This window comes from Rutidosis leptorrhynchoides, chromosome 5 (genome assembly GCF_046630445.1).
Source record: "Rutidosis leptorrhynchoides isolate AG116_Rl617_1_P2 chromosome 5, CSIRO_AGI_Rlap_v1, whole genome shotgun sequence".
In the NCBI taxonomy this organism is placed as follows: domain Eukaryota; kingdom Viridiplantae; phylum Streptophyta; class Magnoliopsida; order Asterales; family Asteraceae; genus Rutidosis; species Rutidosis leptorrhynchoides.
In genome coordinates this window covers 315913962-315921557 of record NC_092337.1, presented here as the reverse complement: position 1 = coordinate 315921557, position 7596 = coordinate 315913962, and the positions used below count along the sequence as shown (strand labels likewise).

Below are 7596 nucleotides of genomic sequence, written 5' to 3'. Positions count from 1 at the left end.
TTTATGCAAAACAACAAGATCGAGCAAATAAATCACATATTCATGTTAGACTCGAGCCATAGACACTAACTAACACCATTTCAAGTCTATAAAACGAATTAGAGAAATTTAGAGTTTTTAGAAACTTTACTCCAAGTAGTGAAATTGGTACCAAATTGAAGAGGATGATGCAAGGATCACAAAAGTACAATTCGTTTTGATGTTTGATTGCTAGATTAGAAATGGATGATGAATCTTTGTTTGAAGAAATGAGAGAAAAAGTGGAAGTAAGAAAGAAGAGATAAGAGAGAAATGAGAGTTAGGAGGTGTGTGGTGGTTAGTCAACCACTAGTTACATCTTTGGTCAAGTGACAAAGTTAGTCCCTCGAGTTTAAAAGCGGGTGCGTGAATTAACCAAACGAAATATTTAAATACGCTAGAGTAACGGAAGATGTTATAATCCAATAACGGGAATATTAAGAACGTTAGTTAATGGAAAGTACGAATTTAGATAACAAAAGATATTATCTAAAAAAAGACGGCGTTAAAATAAATTTAACGGAAAAAGACGGGATGTTACACTTGGAGTAGCATATTTCTAAACTACACTATTTCATACCAACATCGTTTCATGATGTAAAGGTACCGTGTGAAGAGAAAGTATTAAACTTTCAAAAAAACTGACAAGTGCTACCCCATCGCTAACTCTATTATCGAGAAGGTTTGTTTTGTGGTCGTAGTACGTTGTCTGTGCGGTTGTTCGACACCAGAACGACTTTGAGTGCACATGACCCTGTAAGCTAAATTTCGGAAAACTTGTTAGTTTAAAAGCTATGTTGTTTGTCCTTTTCAAAATATAAAATGTTTTTCATAAGGTCATGTGTTCTCTAGGGCCAAATTTTTCGGCAAATCGCCTATCTCATTATAAGTCACGTGAGACTTAAATTCCACGACCTTCCTTCAAGTGTCCACCCTGCTCTAGAGTCACCAGAGTGGTCGTTGGGGGCACTTGATGAGTGCCTCCATCCTAAAACACAGGGAGAACCAAAGGGATTAACATCCCGGCACAATCACCTTTTACAGCGTAGTGAAATTAACGGTAACACTTCTTGTTACTTACAATTTAACAGTAAAACTTGACATTAATCACACAGAATGTGCTATGATAACTAAAAAAAGTCTAATCATGATCTAAAACAAAAAAATGACGAGCAATAACATAGAAGACTAACCAGGGAAATGATTAGCATCAATGGCAAAAACCTCAATACCAGTTTCCGATCCAGTCGATAACCAAACCGAAGGTGATGATTACGATTTTTCGATTTCAATATTTGGAAGCAACGAGAGATTGAAATTGAGGAATTTGGAATGGAAAGCCCTAGTAGTGATATGAGAGCAACAGAGTAGACCGTTACTTCAACGAGAAGATAAATCTACAGTATGATCCACGTGAAGATGAGTTAAGATACAACTGACTTCCCTCTACCACTGATCCACTGATATCATTCCAATTTTCGTTTCTTCGGATTTCTAATTTGTGTTTTTGTGAATACTAGGTTTATATAGGTTTAAAATAAAAGACTTATGTGCTTTTGTGCTTCTTTTTCATTATCCCTGTCATATAAGGAAGTGATACACTACCTGCAAATCAGTATCAGTATCTGTCTGGAGACACTTATTATGCACGGTGGAAATCTGAAATAGATTTTTTTAAACCAGGTAAGTCTCTCAACTGTTACAAAGGAATATGGTAACATAAAATGAAAATAGGGTCTGACTATAGAAACGCACCCCAATTTATCTTTCATAGCCTATCACATCAACTACATAGTTTACTTTATCATTTTTACTTTTTAAAAAGGCTATAAGCTTATTTAACCATATACTCCCTCCGTCCCGAATTAATTGTCCAGTATTCCTTTTTGGGACGTCCCAAATTAATTGTCCACTTCCAAATATGGAAAGTAAATTTGATGATGTTTACAATATTGTCCCTAATGAATTAATTAAATTACAAAGGTGAGAGAGATTTCTAATTAATTAGTTGAGGGTAAAACAGTAAAGTAAGAAAAAAGTACAGAAAAAGTATAGTGTGATAATGACATTTTTTAAACTGTGTGTTTTTTGTCTGGGGACAATTAATCTGGGACGGAGGGAGTATTACGTTTCAAAGTTTTGTTTTCTTTTTATTATTTCTTTACCCAACGTATTACGATTTTAAAATTTTGTTTTCTTTACCCCAATATGTCATAAAATGTTGTGATATTACTCTCTCCGTCCCATATTAATATACAAAATTTTCTTTTCGGTTCATTTCATATTTATAGTTCACTTCCATATATAAATAATAATAATAGTTTAAAATAATTTTATAACTTTAGTTTATTTAAGTTAAAGAAAAATGTAATTAAGAATAACAGTCACCTTTTGGTTCGTCCACTTTTGACATGAGTTAAAAAATCTTGAAAATTGTGACACTTATTGTCTCTAAAATTACGACTAAAGTTTGCAAAAATGGATAGTTCGTTTTGAAAGTCAACACTCTTCTCTCTCCTCTCTTCTTTCTCTCTTACACTAATAAGAAACACTAAATTGAGTGATATCTCTAAACAACTTTCAATCCTAACCATCCATCTAAAAAGTTATCAACAAAATCACGTGATAAGTATAGAATGGGGAGATAAATTCTCCTGTATACCCCTCATCAACAATGTAACACGGAAGAAATAAGAAAAATTAGGGTTCAATACATATCAATCATTTTTGATTTTCATTCTGTTTTCACTGAATTTGATTTATTTAAATCAAAAGAATATATATCTTTTATTGTTAATTTCTCAATTTAATTCTTCAACAAAATTATATATAATCGATTTCAAAGATTTTTTATATTATCAACTAATTTTGCGATTGATTTATATAAACGATAAAATGGGTACCACTCTTATATATTTAATAAATAGGTCATATGTATTTCGATGGTTAGGTTAAATTTAAATGTGGATTCTTTACTTATTTGCAGCCAAAAAAGATGGCTTTCAATTGCTCAAATATCGACCAAACTGCTCAAGCTTGTGTTGGCTTATGATACATTCCATGTCCCAGAGGGTTGATAAAGTAAGTAAAACAACTTAAACCTTATTGCTGATCTATATCTATTTGTTGGTTTTTAAAACGAAATGTTCAATTTTATTTGAGATTGCACAAATGGTGTTTTTCATGTTTATGTTGTCTGTTGTATATGTAGCATTTAATACGTATTTGGTTCTTCCATATAAACTTATAATCGGACCTAAGTCGTGTTTGTGCTGTATATAAGTCTCATTAGATTAGGAATTATACCGGTCAATACGGGTGCTAAATGATGGGTAAAACGTATTGAACTCTGTCCAAATGAAGTTTAATGACTGTCCTGCATTACTAGATAAGTAATGATCAAGGCGAAAACACAGTGACTACCAACTGCAAATGCACCCAAATATACATGAACGCGGACGACCAGGTTACTACTCACTTCCAGGCCAGGTATGTATACTGATTATGCGCTCTGTATTGTTAATATTACCAAATATATGCATTCAATTGACCAAAAATAATAGATTGATGTTAACTGGTATCATATTTCAATGTCTGATGATTTTTTTGTCTCATTTTGTAATTCAAAAAGGTTTTCAGAACTGATATGAGTAGTTCTCATTAGTAAATATTACTCCGTAACATATTTGGTTAGTCCACCCTGAATCGTTTGGTATATTGAATATTCCTGTGTAAAAAACAATTAATCTTAAACTATATATATAAATCTCTGACCCAGATTAAACTGTAGTATTAATACGAATATGTTCTCTGATGTATGAAATAAGTTATATATTACGATAAATCAAAATATATGGGTTGAATCAAATGTTTCCTGATGGGATCCGGATTAAACTGTAGTAGTAATGCAAATAGTCAACTGGTGTACGATAATATTCTATGTTTATACCAAAACATCATGTTGTTTTAATGGTTATTTTTTTATTATTACTATCTGAATGATAAAGTAACCTGCTTTATAATGTTGTGTACAGAGGAATAAAATTCGGGGAACAATCGAGGGTAAAGATCGAGTTGGCCACTTATTTCGAACTGACTTTTAAAAAAGAAAAGTTTCTGGATTTGACCTTTAATATTATAGACTGGCCAATGTGCCTATGTGAAACTGCTAATGCTATTCTATTGATAGTGGATTATATTTACAGTATTATTTTAATTTTTAATTAAATATTAGTTTATAATCATATATAGTTAACAAATGAATAATTTATATAAAATGGCTGAAAGTGTTAAGAGCACTGGGAGTGGTGACCCAGGTCACTTGGCATGTCAGGCGTGACTTGCTGAGTCAGAAAAAGTGGGGAGTGGTGTCCTATGTCACTTGGGGTATAAAAATTAACATAAATACAAAAGTGGGCTGCCTCAAAACACGTCGCGTATGCGATTGACAGAGGGAAACGGGCCTGTGCGACGCGGGTGGGGAGTGGGTAACGCAGTCACCTTGAGTGCGACGAGGTGGAGACGGGGTACCACTCCCCTTGCTCTAAGAGATCAGCCATTCCCCATCTTGCCACCTCATATCTTATTATATATCCACCTGTGGGTTTCCAATTACGCAACTAATGACATGATGCCATATTTAATCTTTGTTGTATGTAGTTGTGGTAAATGGTAATAGACACATTTTGGTGATTGGTGTGAAAACGCTTGGGATGGTTACGAACTTACGATTCGATGCATGGTGCATGCAATGGTGAGTGACCATAAGGAGGAGCTTGGCCACTTGAATGGTTTCATAGAAGGTAAATATCAGTTGACAAGGAAATGAGTGGAATATCAAGTTGTAATTATGATTGCCCATATACGAAAAACATGTAACGTTTATACCTTCAAACCAGGTAACCCACTACACATTTTAATTTAATACTTAAGTAGGTTTCTTCCTATATTTTCTCTGATTTTCTATTAAGTTTCTTAAAATTCAATGTTTCTTAGGTAATAGTTAGGTGTGGCTATCCTACACTGAATGCATCTTTCTATGACCTAAGGTTTAATCCATTGTGCTCTAACAAAGACTGCATGACTAAAATAATATAAAACGCACAATTTGATTAACATGTAACAAATATTGAGGGCTGAATTAACATAGTACATGAAAAGTTAATGACATGTGGTTGTTATCTATAATGTTGTATTGTTTGTGTTGTCTTGGTGAGTTACAAAGAATCGGGTTTTAGCTTTGATTTATAGATAGGGTGGGATGCGGCACACAAAGGAATATTCATAGTCCATTAATGTGGGATGCCGAACAAGAAGTGATTAGTAAAAAACACTTAAAGTTTTTAGCTTTGATTTGTCAGTAGGTAATCTATAATGGGGGATGATGGACAAGAAGGAATGTTGCAAGAAAGCAGCTTGAAATCTTGGGCGGTAAATATTTTACTTTGGGCGAATCTACAATATATTTACTCGGGCTATATGATTCTTCTTTTTCAGATCGCCCTGCGAAAAATCTTTAACACTAGGAAAATAATGTACACTTCTGAATGATGCCAACGTAAGTTCGTTACTTCAAAAGCTTTTCTTGACGAAAAACTAAGCAAATTGCAGTTCATGTCCATTGAGAGGAGAATGCAGACATTTTGCAAGTGCATTTGCAAGGTACAATAAACTTCTCTCTAAATCCTTGATTGGAAAATGGGTCAGGTGAGTCAACAGGTTGAAGCCTAAACAGGTCAAAAATTTGTATGCAATGAAAATTGGCTAGCTCAAAGTTACATGAAACACTGTCCAAAATTATAATTTATAGACAAAAAATGTGTGTTTTTGCTGCTCCAAAAAAAATCTATAATCCATAATCTATCTATTTTTATGTGAAAAACTATTTGTGAGGTTCTATAATGTAAGTTTCTTATATTATTTGCTATGCATTATGCATCAATCATTCAACAACAATAGCATTTTTCCTATGTTGTAAAAGGTCTCAGGATGAAGTTATATAATAAAAATAGCATTTTTTTTTATTAAAATTGGTTGTGCAGAACAGTTGAACATCAATTTCGTCATTCTGTTGTTGTGCTTCAATCTTGCATAGCTGAAGGTGTAGTCAATAAAAGATTCATTTAGAAGCATATTATTATGACGTATTACATCATCATGATAATACATTTTAAGGTCGTGTTTCCTTTTTAACACTTTCACCTGATACTCGCACCATGTGATATTATTTGGCCTTTTTTAATCTTATAAATGTTGTTGAAATTAGATTTTGTAATCTTTTTAGTGTTTCTGAATTTTTAATTTATATTTATATTTGTATATAGTTATATAATAATTATATATTATATATATATTTTTTAAAATGCTACTGTATTATATATTTGTGTAGAAGATATGACGGTTTATTGTGAGGCCTCATTAAATGGGCTCGGGTGTGTTCTAATGCAACGAGGTAAAGTCATCGCTTACGCCTCTCGACAATTCAAAGAACACGAAAAGAGATATCCGACTCATGATCTTGAATTGGCGGCGGTGGTTCATGCGTTGAAAATTTGGCGCCACTACTTGTATGGTGTCAAGTGTACGATTTAGTCGGATCACAAGAGTTCGAAACATCTTTTTGATCAACGAGATTTGAACTATTGTCAACGTAGATGGATGGATGTGGTAAAGGATTATGATTGTGAGATACTTTACCATTCTAGTAAGGCGAATGTGGTCGCGGATACGTTGAGTCGAAAGAATCAACATCCAGCAATACGAGTGGGATCGTTACGCATGACTATTACTAACGATTTTCTTGTGAAGCTTGGTGAGATTCAAATTGAAGCTTTTGTTAACAACAAGCATGAAGAACGAATCATGGGGCAAACGGAGTCTATTACCTTGGGCCCGCATTGTTTGTTGTCCTTTCAAGGACGAGTGTGGGTGCCTAAGATGGGCGATTACCGACAAGTGCTACTTGATGAAGCACATAAGTCAAAGTATTCCATTCATCCGGGTGAGACGAAGATGTATCTTGATTTGAAGAAAGAGTATTGGTGGCCGAGCATGAAACGCATGTTGTTAAGTATATTGAACAATGCGTCATGTGTTTGCAAGTTAAGGCCGAACACCAAAAGCCGTATGGTATGTTACAACCTTTAGAAATTCCAAAATGGAAATGGGAGCACATTACCATGAATTTCATTACAAAATTACCAAAGACGGCGAGAACCCAATTTGATACGATTTGGGTGATATTTGATCGGTTGACGAAAAGTGCATTGTTTCTTCCTATCCGGGAGACGATATCGTCGGAGACTTGGTCTAAGTTGTTTATCAAGGATGTGATATCAAGGCATGGGGTTCCTATATCTATTGTTTCGGATCGAGATACTCGTTTCACGTCTCGGTTTTGGAATAAGTTTCATGAAGATATGGGTACTCAATTGAAGATGAGCACGGCGTATCATCCTCAAACGGACGGTCAAACCGAGCATACGAATCAAACGTTGGAGGATATGTTACGGGCGTGTGTTATTGATTTCGGTGGTAGTTGGGGTGAACACTTTTGGTGAAATTCTCGTACAACAATAG

The 7596-nt window shown here is 34.2% G+C and overlaps 1 long non-coding RNA gene across 1 annotated transcript; it reads left to right on the top strand.

Annotated features, from left to right (window-relative positions):
- The first annotated feature begins 3406 nt into the window (after positions 1–3406).
- Positions 3407–6192, top strand: LOC139848030 (uncharacterized). The gene is made up of 3 exons (XR_011759796.1): positions 3407–3507; positions 4678–5679; positions 6060–6192. It is a non-coding gene; the product is annotated as an uncharacterized lncRNA (long non-coding RNA).
- The last annotated feature ends 1404 nt before the right edge of the window (positions 6193–7596 follow it).